Source organism: Panthera tigris, chromosome D4 (assembly GCF_018350195.1).
Source record: "Panthera tigris isolate Pti1 chromosome D4, P.tigris_Pti1_mat1.1, whole genome shotgun sequence".
Classification (NCBI taxonomy): Eukaryota; Metazoa; Chordata; class Mammalia; order Carnivora; family Felidae; genus Panthera; species Panthera tigris.
In genome coordinates, this window is record NC_056672.1 from 86,290,832 (window position 1) to 86,305,831 (window position 15,000).

Here is a 15,000-nt window from a genome sequence, read left to right on the forward strand (position 1 = left end):
ACCCTGCGTGGGGATCCCCATCGCCCCTGGCGTGTGTCTCCTTCGATCTTGGCCCGGGGTCCCTAGAATAGCCCGCGTTGGGTCTCTGCGCCGCCCTGAGTCGGGGGAATCTCCTCTGTCAGGCCCGGGGAACCCCAACTCCCCTCTCCCCGCCCCCAGCCTGGGCTCCCCAGGCTCGCCGGGAATCCGGAAAGCAGGGGCCCGAGGCCGGGTCGCGATTCCAAGCCCGGGGGTGCGGGCTGCTGGACTCGTGGGGTCCCCGCCCCCGCCCAGCCCCGCGCACGCACCGGCTCGGGCGCTCTCCGCTTCCCTGTGGCTGAGTCGCGGCCGGGGCGCCGGCGGTAGCGGTGGCGGCGGTGGCCCGGGCGGCGGGGAGCGCTGGAATGCGCCGCCGGGTCACCTGCAGCGCCCGGGGAGCCGGGCTGGGAGCCGGCGGGCTGGCGAGGCGCAGGGCTGAACCCGAGCGGGCGCCTCTGGCGGCTCGGGGCCGGGGCGGGCTTTTAGTGGGCCGCTCCAACAATACGGGCCTGGCGCGGAGAAAGGGGCTCGGCTGCAATTGGTACTGGATTTGAATAACGCCACGGGGCCATCAATGGTCATTGTGTCGGCGGGTAATGAATCTCCGCTGTCTCTCGGGCTGGCCAGGCAGCTGCAACCTGCGCTCAGGCAGCTCTTAAAGACATAGCGTGCCCCTCCCCGGGGGCGCCCCCCTCCCCTGCACCGTCCGGACCCCTCGCCCTCCCACCCCCACTCTGTGTCCTAGACTCCCAATGCCCCGCCTGCTCCCTCGGCTGAACCTTTCGCCCATCGCCCCCTCCCTCGTCCTGGGCCAGGCACCCGCATCCCGGGGCTGCACTCCCATGGACCTGACTCAGAGCCCCTGGCCTTGGCTGAGCTCCCCAGGAGTGCCTAGGGGACCCCAGAGTCTTTTCAGGCCCAACCCTGGCCTCCCATCTGCATCTAAACCTGAGGCCTCTGGAGACCTCCTTCTTTAAGCTGCTGCCCCAGGGACTTCTTGCTGGAGGGTGAGGGGGAACAGTCTGGAGGTCAGAGGGTCACCCCCTTAAAAGGCTCTGCTGAAGGATAAGGGAGGAGGGCATGCAGTCCCAGCCCCCAGGCTGAAGATGCCACCTCCAGAGACCACACCCCCACCAGGGATCTGGAGACTGCCCTCTCCCCAGACCAAGGACAAGGACTTGATTCCCAGGATACCTCCTGCAGGCTCCTGGATACCTCAGCTCTGGCAGGGGGGGTAGGGGGGAGCAGGGGGAGGGCGAGAGGGGTGTGGATGCTATTAATGCTTGTCTTGTCATGTCTCTTCCACTGGACAGCTCACCACCCGTTCAGGAGGGCTGGGGCTCTGTCTAGGTGTGATGTGCCCCCCACCCCCGGCCCAGCCAGGTCTGGCACAGAGAAGTTTCTCAGTCTGCTGGGGGAATACATACCAATTTCTCACCCCCAGAGCTCAGCCTGTCTTTCCCAATGAATCTCACATCCTGGGGGGAAGTGTGTGACCATTCCACCCGTACATCCTGCCCTCCTCCATCCACCCCAGCATCCCCCGGACACCCAGAGGATCCCTGCCTCTGCCCTGAAATCCTCTCCTTTCCTCACGGACTGTGGGCCACCTCACCACATCCCCCCACTGGATTGGGATTATCGGTTTGTCTGTTCTCATTGGGACAAGAAGTGGGTCCTACTAATAATCTTCATGCCTCTGGAGCCTCGTACAGTGCCCCCCCCCACCACCACCCATCATTGGATGTCCATTAAGCCATCAGTGGCTTAAACACGAATCGCATAAACTTCTTGGAGTTTCTTACAAAAAGTTGAAAAAATAAGGCTTCTGGGGAGTAGCACTTGAAGTCAGGGTTTCATAGGGAAGGAGCACTGCTAACCAGGTCCCAGCTCCTGGGAATGAGCCGTCTGCTAATAATAATAGCCACAACAAATGTTTTCCGTGCCAAGCACTAAACACCTTTTTTTTTTTTTAATGTTTATTTATTTTTGAAGGAGAGAGACAGAACGTGAGCGGGGGAGGGGCAGAGAGAGAGGGAGACACAATCCGAAGCAGGCTCCAGGCTCTGGGCTGTCAGCATAGAGCCTGACGCAGGGCAGGGCTCGAACTCACAAGCTGTGAGATCTTGACCCGAGCCGAAATCGCACGCCCAAGCGACTGAGCCACCCAGGCGCCCCAAGCACTAAACACTTAAGGACTTCTCATAACAACCTAGAAAGTAGTTAGCAGCCCCACTTTACAGATGAAGAAACTGAGACTGGCGGCGAAGTCCCTAGCACCTAGCTGGCAGGTGGTGGAGCCAGAGCGGGAACCCAGGGCTGTGGAGCTCGGTGCACAGCCACTTCCAGCCTCGACTCGGCAGAGATACCGAGGGGACTGATGGACATGCACACACAAAGTGCTGAGACCCAGGAGACACCCGAGTCTTCTTAAAAATCCAGCCCCAGCCCCAGCCCAGCCTGGCAGGAACACAACCTTGACGGAGCTGGCCAGAGAGGTCTCTGCTCGAGTGGAGAACTCCCAGGCCTCTTCGGAAAACCACATTCTACAATCTAATCAGCATTTTCCACCTCCGGAGTATGTCAGAGCTATTTAAAGCCTTCCGTCCTGGGCAGAGAAGGGTCAGTTGGCTTCATCCTCAGGGAAACTGAGGAGCCAAGAAGGGTCTTATCGCTAGTCATTGAAAAGATATTTCTGGAATGCCTACTGTGTGCTGGTCAGGGCTTCAGCAACGGGCAGTGTCCCCAAAGGCAGACCAGCAGGGGAGGAGATCCTAGTCCCCGGGGAGTGGGGAGTTAGGTGAAGGCGACAGGCCGCTGAGGCGAGCACTGTTCCAGGCAGAGGAAACGGCACGGCCAAGGCTAACAAGCAAGAAAGAACAGGGAGAGTGGGAAGGAGAGAAATTCGGTGTGGCTGGAGCTCGGAGAGAAAGAGGAAGTGCCCGATAAAGCTGGGTTGACCCTTCGGGCCCTGTAGGACATTGGGAGGATTTGTGATTTTATCCTAAACACAGCGGGGATCCTGGAAGGTCTGACAAGTTCAGATTTACATTTTTAAAGGTTTGCTGGGGCTGTTGTGTAGACAATGGGGGTGGGGCGGGCGATGGGGCAAGCTGGATGACTGAGACCCATTGAGCTACTACTGCTGATTTGCAGGTGACAGCTGGTGGTGGCCTGAGATTAGGGGATGGCAGAGCAGGGTCCCAAACCGTGTTCTTGACAGGCAGGTGACCTCAGGCAGGTCACCTGGCAATGAATAACTTTTAGTGAGTATCTGAGGTGTACTCGGTGCCTGAGGCTGGTGGGGAGGACAAAGAGAAAGATGAGCCATCTGCTCTTGCCTCTCCAGAAGTATCCATCGAGGGGCATCAGGACACTTGATCTCGGCTCACGTCAGTCATTATCTTATGGTTCTTGAGATTGAGCCCCACGTGGGGCTCCGTGCTGTCAGCACAGAGCCTGCTTGGGATTCTCTCTCTCCTCTCTCTGCCCCTCCCCTGCTTGCACTTGCTCTCTCTCTCTCTCTCTCTTTAAAAAAGGAAAAAAAAAAGTATCCAACCGGTAGACAAGTGGACAGACACACAAGTAGCCAGCCAGTCCCCACGAACGGAGCAGAGCCAAAGGAAAACTCCTTCACTGAAGTATTAGCAAAGCTCTTGGGGATTATAGAAAACCAAGGGATTCATTCCAACAGGGAGGATGTGAGGAGTCTTCTGCAAGAGGCAGCATTGTCTTGGGCAAGTAGAGTTCAATAGACTGAACTCTAGTGACTGCCTCTGTGAGATGGGGCCGTTGTGCCTGTCCAGCCTCCCTAGAGATGGCTCTGGCGTTGGGAGGACTCAAATACTCCTTGTATTTTCTTGCAGTAAGATTTTACCATTGCCAGGGCACCTGGGTGGCTCAGTGAGTTGAGCATCTGACTCTTGATTTCGACTCAGATCACGAGCTCACGGTTTGTGAGATCGAGCCCCGTGTCTGCTTGGGATTCTCTCTCTCCTCCTGCCCCTCCCTGGCTCACGTGTGCACACATATTCTCTCTCTCAATGTAAGTAAACTTAAAAAAAAAAAAAAAAATTTTATCTTTCCCTTCTAACACACACACACACACACACACACACACACACAGATACATGTTTGGGCTTATGCATGCATTCAACTGTTCCTAACCTCTGCTCTGCCTTCTCCCTTATTAAGATGAGCACTCAGGAAAGAGGTGACAGAGTTGTCCACACTGCCAATTAGGCATGCCCCATCCCCCAGGACTATCATTTTACCTAACACTGTGCCCAGCACAAAGGACATGCTCAGTAAATGTCTGTTGAATGAATGACGGAATGAATGCGTTATTGGAGTAATAATTAAATGAATAGGCGGACAGACAGACAGATGGATAAGAAAACAGCTGTTGGGACACTTGGCTGAGAGATGAAATGAGTAGATTGCCTGAGAGTATGAATGTAGCCAACCAGCTGAGGTTCTAGATGCAGAGCAGGAGACGTTGCCGTGGGTGGGCTCGCTGAAGTAGGGCTAGAAAAGGATTCATGCTGCAGTCTGGACTCCACGCTTCAGAAGCAGGCCCAGGACACGGAGCGTGGCAGACACGTGCCTACGGGAGCAGCTCTGGCGACGGGGCAGTCGGGCCGCACCTCTGTGCACGATGTTTCCAACCTTGGAGTCCTGTCCCCAAATACTGCGATCCACCCTGGTTTCCGGGTGGCCCCAGGATGGAGGAAGGAGCCCTGCCACTGCTCAGCGTCCCTCTCCAGGCCAGGCCCTGCCTATACAGAGAGTTCTGGAAGAGCAGCCAGTGTTCCGGCATGGTGCTGGCCAAGTGGCCTGACTGCATAAATGAGCTGACAACGTGACATTTACCCATTCTCAGAAAATAACAAAGCCAGGCCACCGTCCCCACCCAGAGGGGATCCTAAGAACCCCCGCGCCTTGCATAGCATGTTTCAGTTTATAAAAGATGATGTTCCTGGCTGGCTCAGTCGGTAGACCACGCGACTCTTGATCTCAGGGTCGTGAGTTCAAGTCCCACGTTGGGCATGGAGCTTACTTTAAATAAAAGGGGGGGGGGCACCTGCGTGGCTCAGTCAGTTGAGCGTCCGACTTCGGCTCAGGTCATGATCTCGCAGTTTGTGAGTTCGAGCCCCCCATCGGGCTCTGTGCTGACAACTCAGAGCCTGGAGCCTGCTTCAGATTCTGTGTCCCCCTCTCTCTCCGCCCCACCCCTGCTTGTGCTCTATCTCTTTCAAAAATGAATAAATTTTTTTTTTTAATTAAAAAAAAAAAGACTTCCTCTCCAGGAGATGACAGGGCAGGGAAGCTTTCCAAATGAAAGCCACCTCCACCCACCTGGGGTGCTTTATCCCATCACTCTGTGCTCTTGTCTCCATCACACATATTCTCTTCCTTCACCTGTTGTCTTATTTATCCACTAAAATGTGAGCCCTATCCAGGCAGGGATATATATGTATACATACATATAGATAGATACGTATTTTTTTAAAGTTTATTTATCTTGAGAGAGAGAGAGAGAGAGAGACAGAGAGAGAATCCCAAGCAGGCTCAGCGCTGTCAGTGTGGAGCCCAACCTGGGCCTTGAATGGTGAGATCATGATCTGCACCGAAATCTGGAGTCGGATGCTTAACCAAAATGATTGAGCCACCCAGGTGCCCCAACAGCCACCATATATTAAGCACTGGTGCTGGGCTAGGCACTTTTCATGATCGCTACAGCTTTGTGAAAACTGCCATCACTTGGCCCCATTTTACAAACCAGGAAACTGAGGCCCAGAGACGGGAAGCTACTCCCCCCAGGTACAGAGTTACTGAGTGACAGAGCCAGGTCTTCGACCCAAGTCTGTCTAACTGCAAAGCCCACCTTGTTAACCATGCCAACGTGATACCTGATACTGTTACCCCAGTACGCCGTGGGGATGAAGCCACTGGAAGTTAAGAGTTTGGACCGAGTCCTATTGCCTGATTCCGTTCAAAAAAATTTTAACGTTTATTTTTGAAAGAGAGAGAGAGACAGACAGGGAGCAAGGGAGGGGCAAAGAGAGAGGGAGACAGAATCTGAAGCAGGCTCCAGGCTCTGAGCTGTCAGCACAGAGCCCAACTAGGGGTCCGAACGCACGAACCATGAGATCATGACCTGAGCTGAAGTCCGACGCCCAACTGACTGAGCCACCCAGGCACCCCGACAGCGTACATTTTAAATGGGCAATTGCATGGTGTGTGAGTTACATCTCAGTAAAGCTGCAGAGGAGAGAGGGGTGGGGGAAGGGCAAAATGGGTGAAGGGACGTGGGAGGTACGGGCTTCCAGTTATGAATGAGGAAGTCACGGGAATAAAAGGCACAACATAGGGAATATAGTTGATGATACTGTGATAGTGCCTTTGTATGGTGACAGATGGTAACTGCACTTGTGGGGCAAAGAGTAACTGTAGAGACATTGAATCTCTATGTTGTACACCTGAAACTAATGTCACAGTGCGTAACGACACTCGAATAAAAAAAAAAAAAAAATCTTTGTTTTGAGCAAAAAGAGTTGCAGGGAGCGCCTGGCTGGCTCAGTGGGCAGAACATGCAACTCTTCGTCTTGGGGTCATGAGTTCAAGCCCCACGTTGGGGCTTAAAAAAATAAAATAAAGGGGCTCCTGGGTGACTCAGTCGGTTAAGCGTATGACTCTTGATTTCAGCTAAGGTCATGATCTCAGGGTTCATGAGTTAGAGGCCCGCGTCAGGATCTGGGCTGACAGTGTGGAGCTTGCCTGGGATTCTCTCGGTGTTGATGTGAGCATTAAATGAGATAGTAATACGTGTCATTATCCCCATTTCATCGAGGAGGAAACTTAGGCCCAGAGAAGGGAAGTGACTCGGCCTGGATGTAGAGCTGGTGGGTGACAGGTGGGGGCTCTCCTGGGCCCCTTGACACTGCTTCTTTTAGCCTTTCTGTAGCCTGGATCTGTGCTCCCACCCATCCCCATCACTGCCACCACCCCCTTCCGTCCTCCACTTTCTCTGGGGCTCTGAGTCTCCCCACTGTCCGAGCCCAGAGCGCACCGAGGTAGCGAGGTCCCCCTGGAGCACGGGACGCCCTCTCCCCAGCCCCCACCCTGCTCCCCTCCTGGGGCCATGATGCTGTCTTGCTTTTGCTTGTAATAAAGAAAATATCTCAGCTACCCTTCCACAGTTGCTTGGCAACCCCAAAGGGGGGTGGGGGGAGCCAAGGGGAGGAGGGAAGGGAGAGGACTCTGGAGCCAATCTGGAGACAAAGAGTAGGATTTCGGTGACATGGAGCCTGTTCTTAGTGCTAACCTGGCCTGGCCGGGAGGCGGGCAGGGGTGGGGGCTTCCTCCCACCCCAGCGGCTCACACCAATAAATATGCATTAGGGAAGTGGGCAGAGTTTTTCCCACAGACCTGAAAGGCCACAGCTGACCTTTCTACCCTCTTTATGTACCAACGTGACAGTCAGAGAGAGCAAAGAGCAGGACCCCCTGAGACGCCTCCCCCGTGGCCTTCTGACTTGGGGAAACTTTTCACCCTCCTCCTTCCCCTGGCCCCAGACCAGGTCACAGCCTGGCCTGGGCCCCTGTCCCGGGGGTTTCAGGTGGGAGTCTGGAGCTCCCAGCCTCAGGGTCGGCCTCAGGCCTTGTGGGCCTTGGTGGCACGGAGCCAGGCCTGAGGCTCTGGCTCAGCCTGTAAAGGCGCTTCCTGCCTCCTGGGCCAGTCTGCCTGTAGCTCCCCATATTGTGCCCCTCCCGCCCCACCTCTGCCTGAGGCCTCCTCCATTAGGAGCCCGTTCTTGTTCTTCCACCAGTCCCTTCCAGAGTACTCTGTTCCTCTTCTCCTTTGGGGTGGGCCCCCTCTTCCCCAACCCCCCTACTTCTGCAGTGCCCTCCTTCAAAAACTAGGAAGCCCTCGAAGCTGCCGTTTCCCTGAAGTGAAGATGGCATTTGGGGGGTGCAAAGGAAGGAGGGTGGGGGTGGTGATCTCTCTCCCTGGTGCCCTGGCTTGCTGGCCGCAGGCCGGGGGGTGGAGAAAGTCTGCTCTGAATGGAGTCAGTGTAGAGACAGGAAAAGCAAACACCTCAGCCTGGGCCCTGCTGGCCTCTTTGGGGTGGGGTAGGATGGGGCAGGGGCCCAGGTTCATCTCAGCCTCTCCCGATCAGCCCTCTCCCGCTCCTGAGAGCCCATGGCTTCCTGGACCCCTGGCCCACAGCATCCAGAAAGGAAGTGGGTTTAGGGTCTGTGGACAAGCCCCCCAAGAGACACCTTCATCAGAATCTTTCCCTGCGCCACTGCCCAACCCCCAGCCAGTGCCCTTACTGCCCGGCAGATGCCAGGAAAATCTGTGCCTGGGAAGGGCAGTCTGGCACCTGAAGTCCTGCTTGACCAGCCCTTCTCAGCAGCAGGAACTGGGTGGGAAGTCACTTTGTGCCAGAGACGGGCCCCAGCAGTGCCATCTGCCTCCCGGGCCGAGGGGACCCCAAGATGCTCTGCCCAGGTGAGTTCTCCTCTGGCCCCATGACCAGAAAGTGAGGGAGGGGGAGGCTAGGACCATCCCCCACCCCCCAAGAATCTGTGACATTTTCCTCGCCCTCTGTGGCGCATCTCACCACCCTCTGTGGTGCGTGCCTCACTTGGGTGAGGGGAGCTGAAGGGAAGGATGGTTGAAGAGGCTGGAGGTGAAGTCTGAGGATGGAGAGACAGGAGGGGCTAGAGTCTGGGGAGCAGGACTCCTGGGCTCCAAGCCAATCTTTCGATTAGACTTGTGGAATCACAGAGGCTCCTGTGAGGGTCTCCTTTGATCACTTCGATTCTAAAAGACTCTGGAATGAGCTCAGAGAGGGGCAGCAACTCATCCTGGGTGACACAGCCAAGTTGGCAGAGCTGGGACTCAAACCCACCAGGCTCCCTTAGCACCCCGAGGGCAGTACTGGTGGTACCCTGGGCACCACGCTTGGCCACCTCTCCTTCACTTTCCGAGTACGGCTTGGTCCCTCTGGATTTCAGGGGTGGAGAGGAGCAGACTCTGAACAGCACCTCCCAGGGCTTCCTTCCCTTTCCTGTCCTCTCCCAGGCCGGGCACCATGCCCAGGACTGGGCCACCCCTGTCACAATCTCCTCTGATTGCCCCTGGAATGCCACGGTTGGTCTTTGCCTTAGAGATCCCGAGAACAGGTCCCCTTTGCTCGCAGTGTCTAACCATAGTCCCTCATGCTGTAATCAAAATCCAACCACTTCCTGGAAAGCAAGGTCAACAGCTGACCGACTGCCACAGGGTCCTAGCAGTGCCCACCTTGAGGTGCCCTGGCTATGGGACTTGGCTGCAAGGATCTTACTGAATAGAAACAGGCAGCCCTCACTGAGTCAGGCACTGTTCTAAGGACTTCTGTGTACCTCACTGAATGGTCACCACACTCCTACAAGGTGAGTTCACTTTTACAGGTTGGAAAACCGAGGCACAGAATGTTGAAGTAACTCGTCCATGGACACGCTACCAGGAAAAATCAGAGTGGGGATTGGAACCCATAACCTGGCTCCAGAGCCAGGGGCCCTTAAATGTTCTATCCTGCTTCTTATTCTTAGGAGGTCTCCACCAGAGGTCATTTCGTCCAATCCCCTGCATCTGGGTGTCTGCCCAGGCCAACCTCTATTCACAGACAAGAATCAATCTCGTTTTTAAAAGCACCTGCTCCAAGGGTGGAATCCCCCCTGGGGGTAATCAGACATTTATTTATTCATAGCCTTCTGGCCTGGGAGGAGAGGCCCTCCCACCCAGAACTCCCCAGGGTCCAGCTGCCTCATTGCCCCTCTCCTTCCCACTGCGGTGTAATCAGAAGTGAGCCGGTCCTGCCTGGTGTCTCAGCTCCACAGACTCAAAGCTGTGTGGCCCTGGACAAGTGGCTCAGCCTCTCTGAGCATCAGCTATCAGCTGTAAACAGGAGTTAATGATGCACCTGTTTTATGAGGTTGCTGAGTATTAAGCGATCAAAGGTGATGAAAAGACTGTTTCCAGGGGTCATTTCTATCCTCTGTCATTGACAGTTTCAGTTTCTCCAGTTTCTGGAACCCCAGAAAACACAAGAGAAGCAGGAGGCAGCCTTCTCTCCTGGATGTGAAACCAGCTCTTGGTGTTGCTTCTGCACCTGCCACTTGCCATCGATAATTGTCCTTCTCTTCCTTTGGGAGAGCAGGAGAGAGAGGATGTCACTGAGTGGTCTCTGTCATTTAAAAAAAAAAAAAATGAAATCCAGAAAGGGGTTAGTGATCACCATGCCTGGCACCTGCTGTGGAATGCCCAGAATAAAGTGGTGAATACTTCTCACTATCACCACCATCATCATGGAAATCCGTCTGTTCGTAAGATAAGAGCCTCATGCTTTGGGCCTTATAGTTTAGCCTCCTCATTACAGATGGGGAAACTGAGGCCCAGAATGGGGAAGGACTTGCTCAGGGTCACCTGGCAAATTGGTGGCAGAGCAGGAAGGAGCTCCCAGCGCCCCCCGCCCCCATCCACAGTGGAATCCCCATCCCTTCTCCTTCGCTCCCTCCCCAGCTCAGGCCCTCCTCCGGGGAGCCCCCTGGGTCCAGCACCCTGGCACCCAGTCTGGTCCAGGCAGAGCCCAGGAGAGAAGTAGCAGTGCTTGGAGGAGTAGGCGCAGAAGCCGTCGCGTTCTCAGCCCTGGCTCTTTGTCTGCTGCTTTGTGATGGTAAGTGCTCCCCCTAAATCAGTTCTGTGACACTGTTATTGTTGCCCAGGGCGCAAGAGTCTAAACTTTTCCCCTGAGGTCAAGAATGTGGCCGGTCCCCAAGCCGCCAGGAGCAGGGGCCTGGGTGGCTGGGGGTGGGGCTGGGGCCTCACCCCGAGCTGGGGCGAGATGTGGAGGGGAGGGGGTCAGCGGGAACAAAACGCTTTGAAATGCCTCCTCTCCATCACTGCCAACATTGTCCGCTGCCCGCGGGGGGCCTGGCACCGCCTCGCCGGGGCTCCGGCCCCCAGCCCTGGCCAGGCCCGGCCCGGCATCTGAAAATGGACAGAAGGTTATTGTCCCTCTTCGCGGTCCTTTGTCTGCCCCAGTTCCAGATGTCTAGGCTGGGACCAGGGAGCTGACCCATGGTGGGCAGGGGGGGAGAGGACAAAGGGGGAGAGCACGGGTCACTGCATCCTGAGGGGTCGTTCCCAGACCCTGAGATCCCACCCAGCCATGGCCCAGTCACCTTCTGGGCTGTCTCAGCCCTGGGATTGTCCCTGTTCCCTTGTCCCTTCTCCCCCTCCCACCAGACCAGGTTCGGGCCACAGGAAGGAAGGCCACAGGGGTGCAGGAGTTAAGTGCAGGAGGCCTTGGGATCCCCACAGCTTTACCCCAGTAATTGTGATCTTGGGCAAGTTGTATCTCCCTTGCAGCCTGCTGTCCCCATGGAGGTTCCACAGACCAGGGTCCAGAGCCTTATGTGCCAGCTCCATACTGGGTGTGGGGGTGCACAGTGCTAGGTGGGCCACTCAGATCCTTCCAGATTATGGTTAGCAGTCACAACAGTAAGGGGTGATACTTCCCACCCCTCTCTGGGTTGGGTGCTGGGCTAACCACCTCACCTGCATTATCACCATCCTTTCACAACAAAATCAAAGACACAGAATATTGTTCTCACGTCCATTTTCCAGTTTTGGACCGTGACACTGAGATGTAAAGTCACTTGCCCAAAGCCAGGATGCCAAGAACAGCAAAGCCGGGATTCTAGCCCAGGCTGACCCGCAGCCACCCAGAGGAATGATCTACTAATAAATACTTGGAAGGTATTGAGCACAGAGCCTGGCATGGCTCCGGGAGCTGGTGGTGACTCCTCCCGTCAGTGATCCCATTTCACAGATGGTGCTACCGATACCCAGATACCTTTCCTGGTGGGGTCGGGGGGAGTGCGGCGGGCAAGGAGCTCAGGGAGAAACTTAAATAGCAACAGCAACAGCGATTCCAGAACCGCCAGGACTGGCCGGATAGCGGCAGGCAGACCAGTTTCAAACGCCAATTCTGCTTGGGCTCGGGCAAGCAACTTACACTGGCCATGCCTCAGTTTCCTCATCTGTAAAATGAAAACATTCCCGATGCACAGGGATGTGGTGAAAATTAAACTAGATAATATGTTGAAAGTACTTAGCACAATGCCTGGCACACAGCAGTTAATGATAGCTATTATTATTCTTATTGCTATTGTTATTGTTCTGAACAAATTTGTCCCTTTGAAACTTCCTCTCACCTGGGGTCACCTGAGGACAAGGCTCCGATGAGAGGAGGGGATGTCAGGTTAGCAGCTGTTGAGGGGGTGGGCATAGCAAGGCTTGGTCTTCTTGGGGGGTCTCTGGAAGTCTTGCAACAGGCTACTCCCGCGGGGTGGGGGGCTGGGGTGGTGGATGTAGGAAGGAGCTGGCTGGGCCCAGAGGAGTTAACAGCTCCCAGGCCCTGGCCCAGTGGGGCTGCCACGCTGCAGCCCCAGCCACAGCAACAATTTTCGCAGAGCTGCTTCCTGATGGGCAAAACAGCTGGCTACCCGGGGAAAACAGCTGGCCTAGCCCCAGCTTCCTGAGGACAGAGGCAGAGCCTCAGAGGAGGACAGCTCCACATCTGGGGTCCTGGGAGATGAGGGCATGGCCAAGAGGGAGAGGGTGGTCCTCTGGAGTGGGTGTGGGCGTTGGGTGGGACCCCTGGAGATGAGAGGGTGTGGGCGGATTCTTGGAGCAGAGGCCAAGGTATGCTAGGTCTAAGCAGAATGGGCAGAGTGACTCCAGCTGGGCAAGGGGTCTCAGTCTCCCCTCAAAGAGGAAAGATGAGGGGCAGGGGAGCCGATGGGGGTCGAGCCTGCACTCAGCCCTGGGTCCTCTTGGAACCGGGCTCGGAACTGAGCTAGGAAGGAGCACAGGCGGGTCTCCTGGACTCCTGTCTACCGAGCTGCACCCAGGACCAGAAGCAGGGCATGGGCCCCTCCTCTGGCCAGGATGCTGGGCTCCTTTGGCCACAAAGCAGGACAGGGGCCCAGAGAGCCCCCAACCCAGGAGACGTGAAGCTGGCAGCTGGTAAGAGCTCCATCCAAGCAACCTCTCTGCCCTGGGCCCCTGTTCCTAGCTTGCTTGGCTGCCAGGCTGTGAGGACCCCCAACCTTGAGGCTCTGTCTGGGCCCTGGGGTTCCCCCAGGCTGCCCCCACCCATTGGCAGGGAAGAAACACCTGAGACCTCACATGAGGTTGGGCAGGGTAGGCGGAGGGTTAACACGGGTGTAACCAGAGTCCACTGGACCGGAGCCACCTGCCTGGGCTTCTGACCCCCAAGTCCACAGGCCAGACACCCCTAGTTTCTTTCTGACCAAGGGGGCTTCTCTAGCCCACCTTCCTAACCTGCAGGAAGAGGGGGTCGGCCCCTACCTTGGGTGTGCCAGCCTCAGCGCCCCTCTCCCTGATGAAGGCCATCCTGCAAAGCCTTTGCCAGCGGACAGGCCTTGGAGCAGAGGCTCCCAGCGGGGAAGAAGGCGCAGGGGAGGGGGACAATTCTTCCGGGGTCTCTAGCTCCCAAAGCCAGACTGAAGCCTAAGGCGCTGGCGCCACCACCTGGCTCTGCCCAGAACCACAACGGCTGAGGGATGGGTGTGAGGATTCTGGGAGTCCGGGTGGGGTCGGGGGTAGCCCAGAGCCCAGTTAAATGTCGGCCCAGGGTGGTCTGGACCTATTCAGCAAGAAGGGCCCAAACCATCTTTTGTTTTGTTTTGTTTTGTTTTGTTTTCCCAGGCATAGAGTCTACATGACCCCGAGAATGAGGCCATAGGCCCCATAGAACAGCAGCTTCAAAGTTTAGCCCGCGTCAAAACCGCCTGGCAGCCTTGTGGCTTTAACTTCCGCTCCCACAGTTTCTGACTCTGTGGGTGTGGGGAGGGGCCCAGGAATTTGCATTTGTAACAATGTCCAGGTGCGGCTGATGCTGGCTGGTCTGGGGACCATGCTCCGACAACCACTGCTTTAGCATTTCTGTGGATCTGGCCCACTATTACCTCTGCAGAGTATGTCCTGTTATTCTATCTGGGGGCAAAAAAAAAAATTAGTGGAAGTACAGGTGCATGATCAGCCCACCTCAGTCCGTGACCCACCATATTTCTACTGAGAGCCCACCTTAGGTCCGGCTGGCCCTGCTCTAGGGCTGGGGATAAAATGGTAAACGAGATGGACGGGTCCCCGCCTCAGAACTGACAGCCAGGAGGGTCTGGAATGTGATCTTCCCACCCGGGAGTCTAAAAGGCAGCTCGAAATAAGGTCCAGACAGACCTCGAGTCACCGTCCACCAGCTTCATCTCAGGTCTTCCCCGTTCAGTAACTAGCCCACCAGCCAGTCCAGCTGCAAGCCCCGAGTCACCCAGATTCCTCACTCTGTCTCCCGCACGGAATCCCACAAGGCAGGGGCTCTGCCTCCATAGTGCGTCTGCTCTCTGCCCACTGTCATCTGTCTCTCTGAATGTGATCTCCTCCTTCCCTCCTTGCCCCCCTGGCCCACCCTCTGCGTGGCAGCCAGAGCAATTTTTCAAGGCATTATCACATCACTTCTCTGCTTACCCTCTCCAATGTCTTCCTTTTTTTTTTTTAGTGTTTATTTTTAAGAGAGAGAGACAGTGCGAGTGGAGGAGGGGCAGAGAGAGAGAGGGAGACACAGAATCTGAAGCAGGGTCCAGGCTCCGAGGGGTCAGCACAGAGTCCGATGCGGGACTCGAACTCAGGAACTGTGATATCATGACCTGAGCCAAACTTGGATACTCAACGTACTGAGCCCCCCAGGCACTCCCAAGCGTCCTCCTGTTGCACTTAAAACACATCCAAAATCCTGATGCAGCTTTAAGGCCCTGGGTGGTCCTCACCTCTTCCCATACTCCCTTGCTCCCTGGGCTCCAACCACTGGCCTCCTTGCTTGTTCTCCCCGCAGGATCTTGGCCCAAC

The 15,000-nt window shown here is 56.0% G+C and overlaps 1 non-coding gene across 1 annotated transcript; it reads left to right on the forward strand.

The window, feature by feature from the left end:
- Positions 1-10,036: 10,036 nt before the first annotated feature.
- LOC122233356 lies at positions 10,037-10,253 on the forward strand. Its single transcript, XR_006210906.1, has one exon. It is a non-coding gene; the product is annotated as a small nucleolar RNA U3 (small nucleolar RNA).
- The last annotated feature ends 4,747 nt before the right edge of the window (positions 10,254-15,000 follow it).